Here is a 19,079-nt window from a genome sequence, read left to right on the forward strand (position 1 = left end):
CTGGCCGAGGGACAGTGGACTCTCGGGACCTGGTCTCCACGTGACCGTCTTCCGACTCCATCGGGCCCGAGCTCTGGTGTCTTGGAGAAGGAAGCTCGTGGTGCTGAGCGCGGTCAGGGGAACACGGCTGGGCCCCTGCGCCCTGTGTCCCAGCTCTCGGCTGGGTGCTGGTGACCATCTTCTCCGCAGGTCCGCCCTCCTCCTGCTCCAAAGAGCGGCCACCCTCTGCCCCGGACACTCACTGAATCGTGCCATGTGCGACACGTTTGACTAAAGGAGAGCCCACCCTCTCCCAGTTTTAAAAGGGCAGTCAGGATGTTAAAATGCAACACACAAGCCAAGGCACACCTCCAAAGGTTAGACTCGTGAAAGAACCCAGAGATGGGCACAGGAGAACTTACGGGAGCGTAAAGGCCAGGAGACGTCGGGACTGTGGCTCTTGACATGAATCGTGGCAGTGGACGTGGAGACATTCATTCATGCCAAAAAGACGTGAGCACCAAGGGAGCGAAGGCGCTGCCCGGACACGATGGAGAACAAGAGGACGCTGTGACAGGGCCTTCTGCCCTTGGAGTCTTTACATGTTGGTGGAATATCTGGGAGCAGACACTCGGAGCAGAGGACAGGCTCCGTGAGGCTGGAAGTGCCGGTACCAGCAGGCCTGTTCCTATGAGAAAATATGAGAAGCCACAGTTCAGTTCAGTCGCTCAGTCGTGTCCGACTCTTTGCAACCCCATGAACCACAGTACGCCAGGCCTCCCTGTCCATCACCAACTCCAGGAGTCCACCCAAACCCATGTCCATCAAGTTGGTGATGCCATCCAACCATCTCATCCCCTGTCATCCTCTTCTCCTGCCCTCAATCTTTCCCAGCATCAGGGTCTTCTCCAATGAGTCATCTCTTCGCATCAGGTGGCCAAAGTATTAGAGTTTCAGCTTCAACATCAGTCCTTCCAATGAACACCCAGGACTGATCTCTTTCAGGATGGACTGGTTGAATCTCCTTGCTGTCCAAGGGACTCTCAAGAGTCTTCTCCAACATCACAGTTCAAAAGCATCAATTCTTCGGTGCTCAGCCTTCTTCACAGTCCAACTCCCACATCCTGACATGACCACTGGAAAAATCATAGCCTTGACCAGACGGACCTTTGTTGGCAAAGTAATGTCTCTGCTTTTTAATATGCTATCTAGGTTGGTCATAACTTTCCTTCCAAGGAGTAAGCGTCTTTTAATTTCATGGCTGCAATCACCATCTGCAGTGATTTTGGAGCCCAGAGAAATAAAGTCAACCATTGTTTCCACTGTTTCCCCATCTATTTGCCATGAAGTGATGGGACCAGATGCCATGATCTTAGTTTTCTGAATGTTGAGCTTTAAACCAACTTTTTCACTCTCCTCTTTCACTTTCATCAAGAAGCTTTTTAGTTCCTCTTCACTTTCTGCCACAAGGGTGGTGTCATCTGCATATCTGACATTATTGATATTCCTCTGGGCAATCTTGATTCCAGCTTGTGCTTCCTCCAGCCCAGCGTTTCTCATGATGTACTCTGCATATAAGTTAAATAAGCAGGGTGACCATATACAGCCTTGACGTACTCCTTTTCCTATTTGGAACCAGTCTGTTGTTCCATGTCCAGTTCTAACTGTTGCTTCCTGACCTGCATACAGGTTTCTCAAGAGGCAGGTCTGGTGGTCTGGTATTCCCATCTCTTTCAGAATTTTCCACAGTTTATTGTGATCCACACAGTCAAAGGCTTTGGCATAATCAATAAAGCAGAAATAGATGTTTTTCTGGAACCAGCCACCAGTGACAGACAGAGGGAAGCTCGGTCCCTCTGAAGTTCTGAAAGCAATCCTCTTGCTTTTTTGTGAGAAGCCACAGCGGGGCTTTAAATAAGGAGTAGCATCATCTGCTTTTTAAAAAGTAAATGAGCCTCATGCTAACAGGGAGGTGAATTTGGGCAGAGCTGCCCAGAAGTTGAAACCCCTACTTAGAAGCCTTGGATGGAGTTCTGCCCGTTCACAGCTCCCGCCTGGATTGCTTTCTGAACTTCAGAGGAACCGAGCTTCCCTCTGTCACTGGTGGCTGGCAGTTGAGACATCATCTTGCCAGGATCCAGGGTCACTTCCTTCCGCTTCCCTGGATCTGGTCTAGTGTCTTCCGGCATTTGCCCCATTCTTCCTGCCTCCAGCCTAACAAAACCCCTGAGGATTGCCTGTGCCTGCCTCAAAACTGGGGATTCCACACCCCGAAAACCGCTTTGAGCAGTGAGTGCAGGTTGTCTGGGCCGACACCGGCACCTCTCGTCTGCAGCTGGGGCTCAGCGGGGGAGGCCTCCTGTGCTCCGCGGGTTGCTGAGGTTACTGAGAGAGACAAAAGGCGGGGCAGCGCATGGGGCAGTGGAGGGAGAGCAGGGCTGAGCGGGGAACCCTGCGATTCGGGGGCGTCCTGGCATGGGGACAGCTGGAGGCCTGGGGGGCAGTGGCTTCAGGTCATCTTGCTCAGGACAACAGACTGGGCAATGTTAGCACAAGCCTGGCTTCCACTGTGCTGAGGACCAGCCTCGGGGCGGGCCTGGCTTCTGGGTACAAGGCAGCCTGAAGAGTGGGTCCAGGATGGCCAGGCCTGGGGAAGGAAGAGGCCGCTGACGGGTGCCCTGCGGAGACAAAGACTTGTCATCGGGGGAGCGGACCACCCAGAGGAGTGGATAGGAAAACCTGACCTCAAGGGGGTCAAGCTGGTGAGGGTGTCAGCATGGCCCCCCTGTGGCCTCAGGAGGTCAAGGGTGCACAGAGGTCAAATGACAACAGCAGCTACCCCCAGACCGGTTCGTGGTGGTAATAACAGTGAGACAGGCTGGCACCCGGACAGAGGTCTCCTTGAGGAACGAAACACAAGGAAACCATAAGGGGCTAAAAATAACTGTGCAGGGGGCAATGGGCAAATTCTGGACAAAAAGATACCAAAAAAGACCCCCAAACCCTGACACTCTGGAGAGCTGAGATCAAAAACAGGGTGTCAAGAGCAGACAAGTACAGTGCGTGTCCCCCAGAGGCAGGCGACCCCCTAAGCCGCCCCCTGGCTCCCCCCACACGGGACCAGCGGCCCCCTGGGAGAGCAGGCCGGGGGCCTGTTCCATGGCCTCAGCCTTCCCACCGCAGTAGGCCCCGGTAAAGCCCCACCCGAACTTCCTGCCGGCCTCTGTCAGTGTCCCGTGACGGGAAGGCCAAGAGCCCTGGCTGGAGTCAGCCTTGGCGACGCCCATCGTGGGGCACCTGTCCCCTTCCAGGGAGGGCATCGGGCACCTCTGGGGCCCCGGGCACAGCCTCCCCGCAGGTGACGAGTGGCCGCCTGGACACATTGTTCCTCATCGCCACGTTTGGTGAGGCGGCCTTCCTGGCCCCGGGCCCGCGGGAGTCTCCTTCAGGAGACACTCTGCCCTCCCCTCTGCCCCTCTCCCTCTCCTCCATCCTCTCCTCCAGAGAGTGGGCATCGGGCAGCCACAGCATCACTCTCTGAGCCTGTGAGCCCTGCCCACTCTGGCCGGCGTGGCTCCCCTGCCAGGCGACGCAGAGGTGGGGGGTTCACTGACACCGCGCAGACCCCAGTCCAGTGGGCTCTCCCCGACGGCAGCTTCTGAAAGACGTGCAAGCCTCCTCCCATGTTGTGGCTGGGTCTGGCCGTTCCTGTCCTCCGACCTGTTTTCCTGCCTCTGCCTCCGTCTCACTCCTCCTGTCCCTCCTCCCTCTATGCCCCCCTGGGTCCTCACCCCACACTGCCTTCCCCTCACCCTAAAGACGTCCTCTCTGCGTCTGTAAGTTTTCATCATTCATCTCTCTGTTTTAGGCTTCCCAGGTGGCTCAGTGGTAAAGAATCCACCTGCCAATGCAGGAGACGCAGGTTCAATCCCTGGGTCAAGATCCCCTGGAGGAGGAAATGGCAACCCACTCCAGTATTCTGGCCTGGAGAATTCCATGGACAGAGGAGCCTGGCAGGCTATAGTCCATGGGGTCGCAAAGAGCTGGACACAACTGAGTGACTAACACTTTCACTTTCTCTCAATTCTAATACCATCTTGCAGCTGGATTTTACTGTCCCAAGATGGGAGAATGGACTGAGGTTCCCTATGTTCAGGCATTTGTAGTTCTTTACCAAAACCCTGCTCTACAAGGTTGCTATAATCAAAAGCCTGGGGAATGATCTCCTTCTAACCTTCCCCAGCTCTCAGGGGTGGGGGAAACCAAGTCTCCCCTGCTTCTCCAGAGCCACCTACTTCCCCAGATCCTTCTGGTGGGTCCCAAACTCCAGCTCCCTGCATCCCTTTATGCCCTCCGTGACCCCAGAGGGGAGAGACTAGTCCTCTGGGTAACTTGTAGTGGAACTTCCTATCACCCAGGATCAGGGCAATATGCTCTCTTAAAGATAAAGTGAAAGTGTTGGTCACTTAGTCATGTCCGACTCCTTGCGACCCCATGTGTAGCCTGCCAGGCTTCTCTGTCCATTGAATTCTCTAGGCCAGAATGCTGGAGTGGGTTGCCATGCCCTCCTCCAGGGGATCTTCCCCACCCAGGGATCGAACCCGGGTCTCCCGCATTGCAGGTGGATTCTTTACCGTCTGAGCCACCAGAGAAGCCCATGCTCTCTTAGGGAAGTGGTAAATAGCAAAGAGGCAATCAGAGTACATGTGCCCTTCTCCTGAACTGATTTAGCCCAATGCAGAGACTGGGCCGGTTCTCTGAGGACTCTAGTAAGTTTGCTGAAGGGTTTCCGGCTCTAACTCTGGCCTATGACTGAACTTGGAAGGATGTCCTAACAGTCCACTCCACTTGCTGTGGTCCTGAGGAAAAACAGAGACCCTGGGCAGCAGTCCAGGGCATATGCTGACCAGCTTGCCAGGGACTGCTGGGGTCCAGCCTCAGCAGGATCCAGGGGTACCCTCAGGATGAACGGCGCTGGTGAGAGAGAGAGAGAGAGAAAGAGATCAGACTGGGGTGTGCAGCAAGGTCTGGCGGTGCTTTATTTTTCACTGTAGCTCTTACACCCTAAGTTAGTACATTTCTAAGGGGAAGATAAGCACACAGAGTTAGTTTAACATTACATCAGCTTGTCCTTCACGAAACCAGGATGTTTTCTGCATACTTCTTTGTTTATGAGAGTCTTTTTCCATAGTAGATTTTTCTACATTATCTTCTGGCCTTGGGGCCTATTGCCATTTTATGACCTAGGTGAATGCAAAGCTGTTTTCCATAATCTATGCTTTATTGTTCCATTTTGCCTTGAGCTTAACAGAAAACAGAAAAGTTGCAGTCTCATGGTACAGCAGGTTGCAACATAGTAGAAATACAATCCTGTTAACACAAAGGTCAGTCCTTTTGCAGAAGTTATCAGTTAAATTTATCTAAAAGGTTTACCACACAAAGACTCTGCAGCTCCAGTGAGGCAGCCCCTGTTTAGAATTCCTGGTTAAAATTAACAATTATCTTATTGTTTCCACACTAGGGCTAAACTCTTATTTTTCTAAATCTTTAACTATATTAACAATAGTTTCCACTGCACAACCTCAGCACATTAAGAGCAAAAACACAGAAAGCAAGCATTGAGCCAATAACCACTTTTAGAATAATATTTTTGTGTTCTCTAATAGGGCTTCCTCACCCCTGAAGGCTCTGTGCCTATTAGGGCCTTTTGTGTGATCAGGTTCTTTATGCTGTTTATGATTAAGGTGTTGTGAGCAGTCATGTGCATTAGTACGCATTTGCCAAGCAGGCTAGAATGCCAGCAAAGGAGTCTAAATTGAAACACTCCTTTCATCCTGGATAATCTTATAGGATACCACTGTCCAGGGGACATATTGATTAAAGTTCTAAGTTGATTCTGTTTGGAGAGAGATCGGAAGGCCATCTACCTGTGTCACAGAAATTAGGGAGTAGTCTAATATAGCAAGCATCAGAAAGACAGAGATCATCTTTAAGGTGAGCGCCGGGGCAGCTTTTCGAAATCCCTGAAGTCCTGATCTGCCTTGCTTGTCAGGTCTCCTCTTCACGACCTTGTCATGGGTGGGATCTTGTATGCTGGCTCCTGGCAAGGGACCAACCTGGGCATTTTGTTATGAGTGGAGACGGAGTCCCAGTCAGGCGCCCCACTGGAATTGCAGCTCTCAGGGGGGAACAGAAGCCAGGAAGCTCACAACTCAGTGTGTATAGAAGGAGCGGGAAAGTGTGTCAGAAGCCAGTTAATATGAAAAGGTTAAAGCAATGATCCAAGATGAAAAAAAAAATTCAGCCCTCTTTCAGGGATGCCTTGTGCAGGCTTTTAGAATATTCACAAATACTGATGCATCTACTCCTGAGACTCAATACAGCTGGGACAACACCTCATCAGCCAGTCTGCTTCTCATTTTAGGCACAGTCTCCAGAAGTTAAATGAGGCCCACAAACCCCGATGCCCCAACTCTTAGAGATGTCGGTTGGGGTATTAATAATTGAGAATAAGCTGAGGAGGAAGAGAGAACCCAACGTGAAAACATAGAGGCCAGGGGTCAAGTGAAACTGATGGTCATAGCTGTCAGCCATGCCTTGTGACCTCAGGACAACCCAAAGGGGCAAGGAAGTTTCACCATCTGTCAGGAGGTAAGACCAGCCAGGGAAATGCTTCAAATGCAAGTCACCCGGCCCGTAGGCCCTGAAGTGCCTGAAGGAGCCCCTCAGCCCCTGCCGGCCTGCAGACGGAAAGGTTGTTCCAAATGGTGCTGTCCCCGTCCTGAAGGGGCGCAGGGGTCTTGTTCCTGAGAGGGCCACACCGACACCTGATGTGGCCCAGGGCTTCCGGCGGCTCACCCACAGCAGGTGTCTGTCTCCAGCGGGGAGCCCCGGGTGGTGCCTGATGTGCCTGGTAAGAAAATCAGTTTTCCAGTTGATAGGGGACTCACTTCCTCTGTCCTGACCTCTCACGTTGGGCCGCTTTCCTCCAAAAGCTGTACCATGAGTGAGGTCCACTGAAAGCCTCACACCCGTCTCTTTACTCGGCCTCTCAGTTTGAACGAGTGTCCTCCGTCCACGGAATTTTCCAAGCATGAGTACTAGAGTGGAGTGGATTGCCATTTCCTTCTCCATCTTCCCAACCCAGGGATCGAACCCAGGTCTCATGGGAGACCTGGGTTCGATCCCTGGGTTGGGACGATCCCCTGGAGAAGGGAAAGGCTACCCACTCCAGTATTCTGGCCTGGAGAATTCCATGGACTGTATAGTCCATGGGGTCACAAAAAGTCAGACACGACTGAGTGACTTTCACTCACCCACTCAGTCTGAACAGTGTTTGACCTCATGTGCCTTTCTGGTTGTGTCGGGGTTGAAAGGTCGGGGTATGCCCCGGGAAAGTGCTGCAAGGCAAATTCTGGAGGCTGGCTAAACTTCCAGGGGCTGGCCCCCTGCAGCCTGGTCCAATCAGGTACCAACATAGAGCCCTCGGACACTGACCACCGCTGTAGCCCGCGCTTTCTTCCTTATGTGAAAAGACCTGGCCTGGACGCTGGCCCGGACTATAAAACCCCTCCCCACCCCTCATACCTTGCAGACTCCCTTTGTCTCCTCACTCACCCGCCCCCGGGGGTTCTGCCCGAGAGCGACGCTTAATAAAGGCCTTTACCACCGGTCCTTAGAGGCGGCGTTTTTCCTAACATCTGGCACCCCAACGTGAGGCCCGAGGTGAGGGCCCCCGGCACTCGCCGTTGAGGCCCCCTCGAGCTCCACCGCCGTGGAAGCCTCGGACCCAGGCGGCTGACCAACCCCCCGGACGGCAGGATATGGAGTAAGTCCCTTCGGCTTTGGGGCCTGCATTCCCTGACGATCACCTCCTAGGGCCCCGTAACGAGTGCGCACTTACTGGGCCCTCCCGGTCACCAGCTGGTGGAGAGACGTCCCCAGCAGCTGAGTAGACCTCCAGCTTTGGCCTCCGGCTTCGGCCTTTCCGGTCACCAGCTGGTGGGGAGACGTCCCCAGCGGCTGAGTAGACCTCTGGCTTCGGCCTTTCCGGTCCCTGCGGTCATGAGGAAGACATTCCCCGCGACTACACGGACCTCCGGCTCCCCTTGACTCGTCCGAAGACGTTCGGACAGTGGGGGTTGCCTCCACGCCCCGTGGTCGTCATGGGATCGACAGCCTCCAAACCCGATCCCTAATACTCCACCCCCTTAGAGTGCCTGCTGGCTAACCTGCAGACTCTAAGGCTAAAGAGAGATATCCGCCCCCAGCAGCTCACTTTTCTGTGTTCACAGGCCTGGCCTCAGTATTCCCTAGATAATGGCTCACAATGGCCAGCCACAGGGACACTAGACTTTGACGTCCTCCGTGATTTAGATAATTACTGCCGGAGAACGGGAAAATGGCCTGAGGTCCCCTATGTTCAGGCCTTTCGGGCGCTGCGCTCTCGCCCCTCCCCCTCCTCTCCGCCCCTCCTAACCCCTCCCCCTCCTCTCCGGCACCTCCTAACCCCTCCCCCTCTAACCCCACTCCGGCCTCTTTTGCTCCTGTTCCCGCCCCTGAGGCTTCACCGCCGGCCCCAGATCCTCCGGCCCTTAACCCTGTCTTGTATCCTCCCCTTCCCCCCGTCACTCCCTCCCCTTCTCTGGTTAGCTCCCACACTCGCTCCCATAGCAACCCTCCAGGGGCCTCCCCGCCCCCTCCCCCAGCCCCGCTACTCCCTCTGCGACAAGTGGCCGGAGCCGACGGCCTGGCCCAGGTCCACGTCCCCTTCTCTCTCCAGGACAGCACAGATTGAGGCCAAGCTGGGATCCTTTTCCTCCAACCCCACTCAGTACATTAAGCAGTTTATTGGTCTGACCCACGCCTACGCCTTAACATGGCAGGACATATATGTCATCCTGGGGTCTACCACCACCCCCGAAGAGAGGCAGGCCATTTGGACGGCAGCCAGGGCTCAGGCCGACCAGCGGCACTGTGCCAACCCTGCCCCCGAGCGCCCCCCGGGAGCTCAGGCAGTTCCTGACACCGACCCTGATTGGAACTACCAGGAAGGGGGTGGCGGCCAGCTGCGGGTACGCTATATGATAGAGTGTATCCTCGATGGGATGGAAACTTCCTCTCATAAAGTAGTAAACCTCCTCAAACTAGATGAGGTGACTCAGGGGCCCGACAAAAACCCAGCCATGTTTCTTAATCGGCTGACTGAGGCCCTTGTTCAATACACCAGACTGTCCCCTGAGTCCCCCATGGGGGCAGCTACCTTGGCCAATCGTTTTATCTCCCAATCCGCACCTGACATCCGAAAAAAGCTGGCCAAGGCCGAGGACGGCCCTCAGACCCCTATTCGAGACCTGGTAAAAATGGCCTTTAAGGTTTACAATGCCCGTGAAGAAACTGCTGAGGCCAGCCAAAAGGCAAGGCTCAAGCAAGAGGCCGAATTTCAGGCAAGCCTCCTAAACCAACAAACCCAGGCCTTAGTAGCGGCCCTGTGGCTGGCGGCGGGCTCGGGGTCCCAAAACCCCCCTCCGGGGGCCTGCTTCAAGTGCGGCCAAGAAGGACACTGGGCCAAGATGTGCTCCAATCCGCGGCCTCCTTCCAAGCCGTGCCCGTTGTGCAAACAGCGAGGACACTGGGCTAGTGACTGTCCCCGGGCCTCTCGGGCCCCGACCTCTAGGGGCCGGGGACCAGAGTGCCCCAGGGAGACCTCCTGCCCTCCTCCGGCCTTCGAGCTGCTGAGCTTCGACGATGGCTGACATCGCCCAGACTCGGAAACCCCGATAACCCAAGCCAAGCCCAGGGTAACGCTCCAGGTAACGGGTAAGTCTGGTTAATGCGGGGGCTACCTATTCGGTCCTTCCCTCTGTCGGGGACACTTTACGTCCTTGCCAGGTTTTGGTTATGGGCATTGACGGCCAACCCTCATGTCCCCAAACCCAACCACCACCCTGTCAATTAGATTCCTGCCTATTTACCCACTCCTTTCTGGTCATCCCCTCCTGCCCTACTCCTCTCTTTAAAAAAAAGAAATATACTCTCACAGATCTCCCAGCAGGTGGCTACGGCCCTGGACATTGACTGGCATCTCCACATCCCCCATCGGCCCCAACCGTCAGGCCTGGAACAAAGGCGCAGACAGCTCCAAGAAAGCCCCCTCTGGACCGGACTCAATGGTTTACTCCCATACCTCTTGCCCTTTCTAGGCCCTATACTCCTGCTGGTTCTGGGCCTCACCACAGGCCCCTGCCTCGTCCAACTTATTCTTCGCTGGGTCCAAGAAATAGCGCAGGCTGCGACCGGACGGGCCATGCTCCTAACAGCTTATACTCGACTCAATCAAAAAGACATAGACCCACTTCACAATCCTGCATAAGCTGACCTTTTGTCCCGGCTGGCCCCTACCCCTCGTCGCCCCCGTTCAGCAGGAAATAGCCAGAGAGAACCGGCGCCCCTTGTCCTATAACAAAAAGGCCAGGATGAAAGGTTGGGGCATGCCCCGGGAAAGTGCTGCAAGGCAAATTCCGGAGGCTGGCTAAACTTCCAGGGGCTGGCCCCCTGCAGCCTGGTCCAATCAGGTACCAACATAGAGCCCTCGGACGCTGACCACCGCTGTAGCCCACGCTTTCTTCCTTATATGAAAAGACCTGGCCTGGACGCTGGCCCGGACTATAAAACCCCTCCCCACCCCTCATACCTTGCAGACTCCCTTTGTCTCCTCACTCACCCGCCCCCGGGAGTTCTGCCCGAGAGCGACGCTTAATAAAGGCCTTTACCACCGGTCCTTAGAGGCGGCTTTTTTCCTCCCGCGACGTTTTTCCTAACAGGGGTGTCCTGCCCCATTACTGGGGAGACACCTTCCCGTCTCCCTTGGAGCCATAGTACAGTTAGGCCCCGAGCAGCCACTTTCCTGACAAATCAGTTGGAAGAACAAGGACCTGTTCCCAGCCATATTCTACACGCAGTAAACCCTGCAGTTTGGGGCAAAGGAATTCCTGGGGAAGCTATAAGTGTCCAACCTGTAAAAATTAGCCTTAAGCCAGAAGTTGCTTATCGTAACAAAAGACAGGACTGCATAAAGTTGGAAGCAAAATAAGGTTTACAACCTCTCATAAATTTTTAAAACATGGCCTCTTAGTACCCTGTCAGTCTCCTTGTAATCTCCTGTTCTTCCTGTTGTTCGGCCAAATGGGGAATATCGAACGGTACAAAACCTCAGAGCAGTGAATGAGGCAGTGACCTGATACACCCCCTATGGCCAATCCTTACAGTGTATCAGTCCAGATTCCTGGAGATGCCAAGTGGTTCACTGTGCTTGACCTCAAGGATGCCTTCTCTTGAATCCCATTTCAACCCTCATCTCACTGTTTGCCCGTAAGTGGACTAACCCCTACTCAGGGCAAATGCAACGATACAGCTGGACAGATTTACCTCAGGGTTATCGGGACAGTCCACACTTGTTCACACACGACCTAGGAAACTAAGGGAAATGCATGCAGAAGGGGCCACGATGCAGCACACGGGTGATATACTGGAAAAATGCAAACCAAAACTACAACCAGGGTCACCGGCGCCAGTCATCAGCGAATCTACGACAATAAATGGAGACCCCCATGGAGAAAAGGGGACCCTCCTACACTGCTGCTGGGAATGGAAACCTCTAAAAAGTCACTATGGAGAACCACATGCAGGTCCCTCACAAAACAAAAGCAGAGCTGGCGTCAGATCCTGCAACCCCACTCCAGGTCCTATATCCGGGTAAACCATCCTTCCAAAAAACACATGCAGCGGAGAGTTCAACACCACACTGCTTAGACAGCCAAGGCTTGGACATCCACAGTGACCTTCCCCAGAGGGATGGATTCATACAATGTGCGATGCATATTCCAGGGACTATCAGTCATACAGAGAGAAGGAAAGCATGCGAATTGCAGCAACACTGATGGACCTGAAGGTGATCACACTAAGTAGGACAGAGAAATGCAAATCGCATATGAGACCACTTAGAGGTGGAATCTAAAAATGGATACACATGAAGTAATTTACCAGACAGACACAGACTCGCAGACAACAAACTCAGAGTTACCCAAGGGAAAGGGAGAGCATGGGGTGGGCAGAGATAGTTTAGGACACTGGGATTGAGCCATACACACTTCCAGATTTGACAGACAGAAGGAAGCCTATGAATAAGGATGTACGGGATAGAACAAGGAGCTCTGTTCAACTCTGTCATAAGCTAGATAAGATCAGAATCCAATAAAACCAGATACATGTATATGTATAATAGAATTAACTTGCTGCGCCCCTCAAATAAATACAACATGGTAAAACAACTCTATCAGAAAATGAAAATCACATGAACGATAACACAGATGCCTCGTTTTCCCTCGCACTTTGGCCCCGTCCATGGGGCCTGAGCGGGCTTGCCTCCCAAAGTGGGACTCTAATCGGGTGCGGGAGTTGGAGACGACGTGCCAGCAGAGGAGCCCCCGGATCCGAGGTGCCAGTCCCCTCCAGATGGGACCACAGGCTCCACACCCGCTCAGGCCCTCCGGGGACGGCAGTGCGTCTGCTGCACCCAGTAACTGGTGGTGGCCCTGGACTGGAAGAGCTCCCATTAGTCACCCTATTTTCACCTCTGCTGGGGGTGGGGTTCCCGCTTCCAGCCTCCTTCCTTAGAGTCACTCCTGACACTAACAGGCAGAGCTGTCTCTGCATAGCACTCTGGAGGTGGGTGGGATCCGTCTGAGGGCTGAAGAGTAAGGGACAAGAAGGAATGACAAGAAGGCAATGGGCGTCTCTTCTGGCACTTTATACTCTTCAACCAGGGAACAGGACCATTGCGAAGGCTCAGGTTGCCCCAGTTCACCGACTGGGACATGAGGAAGTGCCGCTGCCTTATGGCCATTAACTAAAACAACAACTTTAAAACTGGTGCTTATGAACACGATTTATTGCTAACAGCCTCTATGGAGAGCACCCCTAGTGGAGGTGATGGAATTCCAGTTGAGCTATTTCAAATCTTCAAAGATGATGCTGTGAAAGTGCTGCACTCAATATGCCAGCAAATTTGGAAAACTCAGCAGTGGCCACAGGACTGGAAAAGGTCAGTTTTCATTCCAATCCCAAAGAAAGGCAATACCAAAGAATGCTCCAACTACCGCACAATTGCACTCATCTCACATGCTAGCAAAAGTAATGCTCAAAATTCTCCAAGTCAGGCTTCAACAGTACGTGAACTCTGAACTTCCAGATGTTCAAGCTGGATTTAGAAAAGGCAGAAGAACCAGAGATCAAATTGCCAACATCTGCTGGATCATTAAAAAAGCAAGAGAGTTCCAGAAAAATATCTACTTCTGCTTTACTGACTATGCCAAAGCCTTTGGCTGTGTGGACCACAACAAACTCTGGATAATTCTGAAAGAGATGGGAATACCAGACCACCTGACCTGCCTCTTGAGAAATATGTATGCAGGTCAGGAAGCAACAGTTAGAACTGGACACGGAACAACAGACTGGTTCCAAATAGGGAAAGGAGTACGTCAAGGCTGTATATTGCCATCCTGCTTATTTAACTTATATGCAGAGTACATCATAAGAAACGCTGGGCTGGAGGAAGCACAAGCTGGAATCAAGATTGCTCAGAGAAATATCAATAATGTCAGATATGCAGATGACACCACCCTTGTGGCAGAAAGTGAGGAACTAAAGAGCCTCTTGATGAAAGTGAAAGAGGAGAGTGAAAAAGTTGGCTTAAAGCTCAATATTCAGAAAACTAAGATCATGGCATCTGGTCCCATCACTTCATGGCAAATAGACGGGGAAACAGTGGAAACAGTGACGACTTTATTTTCTTGGGCTCCAAAATCACTGCAGATGGTGACTGCAGCCATGAAATTAAAAGACACTTGCTCCTTGGAAGAAAAGTTATGACCAACCTAGACAGCATATTAAAAAGAAGAGACATTAATTTGCCAACAAAGGTCTTGTCTAGTCAAAGCTATGGTTTTTCCACTGGTCATGTATGGATGTGAGAGTTGGACTATAAAGAAAGCCGAGCGCCAAAGAATTGATGTTTCTGAACTGTGGTGTTGGAGAAGACTCTTGAGAGTCCCTTGGACTGCAAGGAGATCCAACCAGTCCATCCTAAAGGAAATCAGTCCTGAATATTCATTGGAAGGACTGACGCTGAAACTCTAATACTTTGGTCATCTGATGTGAAGAGTTGACTCATTTGAAAAGACCCTGATGCTGGAAAAGATTGAAGGCAGGAGGAGAAGGGGATGACAGAGGATGAGATGGCTGGATGGCATCACTGACTCGATGGACATGGGTTTGAGTAAACTCTGGGAGTTGGTGAGGGACAGGGAGGCCTGGCGTGCTGCGGTTCATGGGGTCACAAAGAGTCGGACACAACTGAGTGAGTGAACTAACTGACCGATGCAGGTTCCTTTCAAAATGACAAAACAGCTAGCTTAAGATACTGCATTCCCACTCTGGGGCCCATATCTGGACAAAATCATCTTCAAAGAGACACATGCAGTCCACCGTGGCCCTGTGAGTAATAGCCAAGCATGGAAAGAACAAACACATCCATCCGCAGGTCAGTCGTGTCCCGCTCTTCTGGCCCCATGGACCGCACCACGCCCGGCCTCCCTGGCCATCACCAACTCCCAGAGTTTACCCAAACCCATGTCCATTGAGTCAGTGATGCCATCCAACCATCTCATCTTCTGTCGTCCCCATCTCCTTCCACCTTCAGTCTTTCCAAGCATCAGGGTCTTTTCCAATGAGTCAGCTCTTCACATCAGGTGGCCAGAGTATTGGAGTTTCAGCTTCAGCGTCAGTCCTTCCAATGAACACCCAGGACTGATCTCCTTTAGGATGAACTGGTTCGATCTCCTTGCAGTCCAAGGGACTCTCAAGAGTCTTCTCCAACACCACAGTTCAAAAGCATCAATTCTTCAGCACTCAACTTTCTTTATAGTCCAACTCTCACACCCATACATGACCACTGGAAAAACCATGGCTTTGACTAGATGGACGTTTGTTGTCAAAGTACTGTCTCTGTTTTTAATATGTTGTCTAGGTTAGTGGACTGAAAATGTGCTACATATATTCAATGAACTATGTACTCAGCCATAAAAAAGACTAAAACCATGCCATCTGCAGCAACATGGATGGACCGGACATGATCACAGTAATTCAGAGAGAGAAAGACAAACAGCATTTGCTATCACTTACAGGGGGAGTGTACAAGTGGATACACATGAACTAATTTATCAACAGAAGCAGTCTCACAGATTTAGAAAACTTTTTTAAGAGCTACCAAAGTGAAAGAAGGGGCATTTTGGAGGGAGGTAGAGATAATTCACGGACAAGGCAATGGCACCCCACTCCAATACTCTTGCCTGGAAAATCCCATGGACAGAGGAGCCTGGTAGGCTGCAGTCCATGAGGTCACTAAGAGTCAGACACGACTGAGTGACATCACTTTCGCTTTTCACTTTCATGCGCTGGAGAAGAAAATGGCAACCCACTCCAGTGTTCTTGCCTGGAGAATCCCAGGGACGGGGGAGCCTGGTGGGCTGCCATCTATGGGGTCGCACAGGGTCGGACACGACTGAAGTGACTTAGCAGCAGCAGTAGAGATAATTTAGGATGTTGGAATTAAACCATACACCGTTTTAGATAGGATGGATAGATAAACAGAATACTGAAAAGGACCTACTGGATAGAACAAGGAACTCTACTCAACACTGTCATAAGCTATATGAGAACACTGCCCAGAAAGGAGCAGACACGTGTGTATGTGTAACTGAATCAGCCCGCAGTACACCTAATGAACAACACCGTAAACGCACTGTACTCCAGTATACAAGTTACATGAAAAGATGAAAATGAGAACAGAGGCCTACGTTATTCCCCTTGGCACTGGAGACCCGGGCTGCTGCCACATCCCTGGGGCCTGAGCAGGGCTGGCCCCCGAGCCTGGGCTTCCGCCCATCAGTAGGAGCTGGGGAGGGTGGGCCAGCAAACGAGCCCCACCTTGGATCCTGGGTCCCGGGTCCCCCCGGATGGGGCCAGAGCTTCCCCCCAGGCAGGTCCTCCTATTGCTAAGTCAACCCCCCTGCACTCAAAGCGGTGGACACTGTGGCCAACAAGAGCTTTCAGCAGTCACCCTGCCCCCACCTCCGCCGGTGCTGGGGTGCCCACTTCAGCCTCCTTCCTCCGGGTCCCCCACCGTACCTACTTGGGACAGCTGCTTCAGTGCAGCACTGTGGAGGGGGTAGGGGTATGTCTGAGGTGGGGGAAGGATGGGGCAAGAAGCAATGACACCTGAAGCCTTAGGTGTCTCTCTACTTTACAACCCAGGAACACAACCACTGCCAAGACTCGGGGCCCCCATTTGCCAAGTGGGGCAAGAGGAAGTGCTGCCGCCTTGTGGCCCTTGTCTGGAACAACAACTTTAAAACCGCAGCTGACCGGCACTTTTCACAGAAGGCCTGTGGCTTCTAACTTTGGCCACCTGATGCAAAGAACTGACTCATTGGAAAAGACCCTGATGCTGGGAAAGACTGAAGGCAGGAGGAGAAGGGGACGATAGGATGGGATGGTTGGATGGCATCACCGACTCGACGGACATGAGTGTGACTAAACTCCGGGAGTTGGTGATGGACAGGGAGGCCTGGTGTGCTGCAGTCCATGGGGGTCACAAAGAGTCGGACACAGCTGAGTGACTGAACTGAACTGTGGCTTTTATTTTTTTGTTTGTTTGTTTTTTCTATTTTGAACTGTGGCTTTTAAATGACCTCCACCAGAAAGAAAAATCCAGCTGCAGGAAATAGAAAAAGAAATCCAAACAGGGCCTACTTTCAAAACTCAATTTTAAGAGGCAAATTTAGCTCACACTTAAAAAAAAATTTTTTTTTAAGTACCTGAAAATAACTTCAGCCTCCCTGGTTCTTAGAGAAATGGAAATCAAAACGATAATGATCTAATTCCAGATTCCAGTCATAACCAGATCTACCAATAATAAATGCTGGAATAGGTGTGGAAAAAAGGAAAGCCTCCTACGCTGCTGCTGGGAATGGATGTTGCTAACAGCCACTTCGGAGAACATCATTCAGGTTCTTTTGAAAATGACAAACAGAGCTAGCACGAAATCCTGCAGTCCCACTCTGAAGTCTATGCCCAAGCAAAGCATCATCAAAAAGACACATGCACCAACCTTCACTGAAGCACTGTTTACAACAGCAAAGACATGGAAGCAAACAGAACGCCCGTCCACAGACGAGTGGATACTGAGATGTACTACGTATACACAACGGACCCTAAGTCAGCCATAAAAAGGAGTAAACCGCGCCACTTCCGGCAACATGGAAACTGCTGTAAACAGTCTCCGCGTCCGCGGGCGGCGGGGCTTCCGCTTCAGCCTCTTCCTCAGAGCTGCTCCTGATAGCTGTCCAGGACAGCTGCCTCAGCACAGCGCTCAGCGTGTGGGCTATGTCTACGGAAGGAAGAATAAGGGGCAAAATGTAACGACGCTCAGGGCCCTGGGTGTGTGTTCTGGCACCTTGCTCTCCAGTTTATAATCCGGAACATGCCTTTTACGAGGCTCTGCTTGCCCCAGTTCAGGAGTGGGGGCATGAGGAAGTGCTGCCTCCTTGCGGCTGTTCATTGGAACAACAACTTTAACACCAGATTAAAGAGCACATTTTCTTCAGGAGGCCCGCAGACTTACTGCCGCCCACCCCCCCTCCCCCACTCCCCTCCCCCCCTCCTCTACCCACCCACCCCACCTCGCCTACCCGCCACGCCCCACCCCCACCCCCCGAGAAATAGCTTGCAGTAGGTAACAGGAAAAGAATTCCAAATGGGACTGACTTTCAGGGCCAATTTCAAAAGGCAATTTTGGCTCACACTGGAAAAAACAGAACCTGGACCTGAACAGCGCCCCAGCCTCCCTCATTCTTAGAGAAATGCAAACCATAGTATACAAATGCAAACCGCAGTGCAAACCACTATAATGAGCTATCAATGGGCACCAGGCCTCAGCAAATCAACAAACTGTAAATGCTGGAGTCGGTGTGGGGAAAAGGGAACCTTCCTACGCTGCTGCTGGGGATGGAAATCGCTAACAGCCACAATGCAGAACATCACGTAGCTGCTTTCAGAATGAAGAACAAAGCAAGCATAACATCCTGAAATCCCACTCCAGGGCTTATATTTGGACAAACCCCCCTTCAAAAAGACACGTGCACCTCAACTGTCACTGCAGCACAATTTGCCACAGCCAAGGCATGGGAGCAACTGAAACTCACACCCGCAGATGAACAGATACTGGAGGTGTGCTACAGGTCTGCAATGGACTCCAACTCGGCCATTAAAAGAGGGAAATCATGTCATTTGCAGCAATGCAGATGGACCTGGAAATGATGAAACTAAGTCAGGGAAAGACAAATAGCATATGATAGCACTCACAGGTGGACTCTGAAAATGACGCACATGAGCGAATTCACCAGGCAGATACAGACTCCCTGGCTTTGAAAACAAGCTCACAGTTACCGAAGGAAGAGGAGGAGGCGGGGGAGGGGCAGGGCAGGAACAGCGGCAATGCAGGGTGCTGGGAATAAACTGCACACGCTTCTGCACAGACAGATACAGACAGGGCACGCTGAACAGGGATGTGCACGGTGGAACAAGAACCTCCACCCAACACTCAGTCACAAGCTCTATGGGAAGAGAATCTGGAGAAGAATACATACCTGTATGTGTAGAACTGAATCAACTTGCTGTACCCCTCAAACAAACCAAGCATTGTAAATCAGCTCCCCCCAACAGAAAATACAATTAACGTGAAAGAATAAAGCCGAAAACAAACAGCTCCTCCCCTCGGTTTTGCTGCCCAGGGCTGGAGTCAGCGCCCTGGGGCCTGGGCACACTTGCTTCCCCAAACTGGGCTTCCGTCAGCTTGAGGGGCTGGGGTGCCAGTAAATGAGCCCCCCTGGAGCTGAGGTCCTGGTCCGCTCTGGGTGGGACCACAGATTCACACCCAGGCAGGCCCTCCTACACCCACACCAGGCCTTCCGCTCGAGAAGTGT

At 52.2% G+C, this 19,079-nt stretch overlaps 1 long non-coding RNA gene across 1 annotated transcript in view; it reads right to left on the reverse strand.

Moving 5' to 3' along the window:
* The window catches only part of LOC122691506, a 31,729-nt gene extending 14,409 nt beyond the window's left edge, over nt 1-17,320 (reverse strand). The window contains exons 1-2 of the long non-coding RNA XR_006340427.1: nt 17,207-17,320; nt 402-667 (exon numbers count right to left, since the gene is read on the reverse strand). This is a non-coding gene — a long non-coding RNA (uncharacterized LOC122691506). The remainder of the gene's footprint in view (nt 1-401; nt 668-17,206) is intronic.
* Nucleotides 17,321-19,079: the final 1,759 nt, after the last annotated feature.

Source organism: Cervus elaphus, chromosome 4 (assembly GCF_910594005.1).
Source record: "Cervus elaphus chromosome 4, mCerEla1.1, whole genome shotgun sequence".
Classification (NCBI taxonomy): Eukaryota; Metazoa; Chordata; class Mammalia; order Artiodactyla; family Cervidae; genus Cervus; species Cervus elaphus.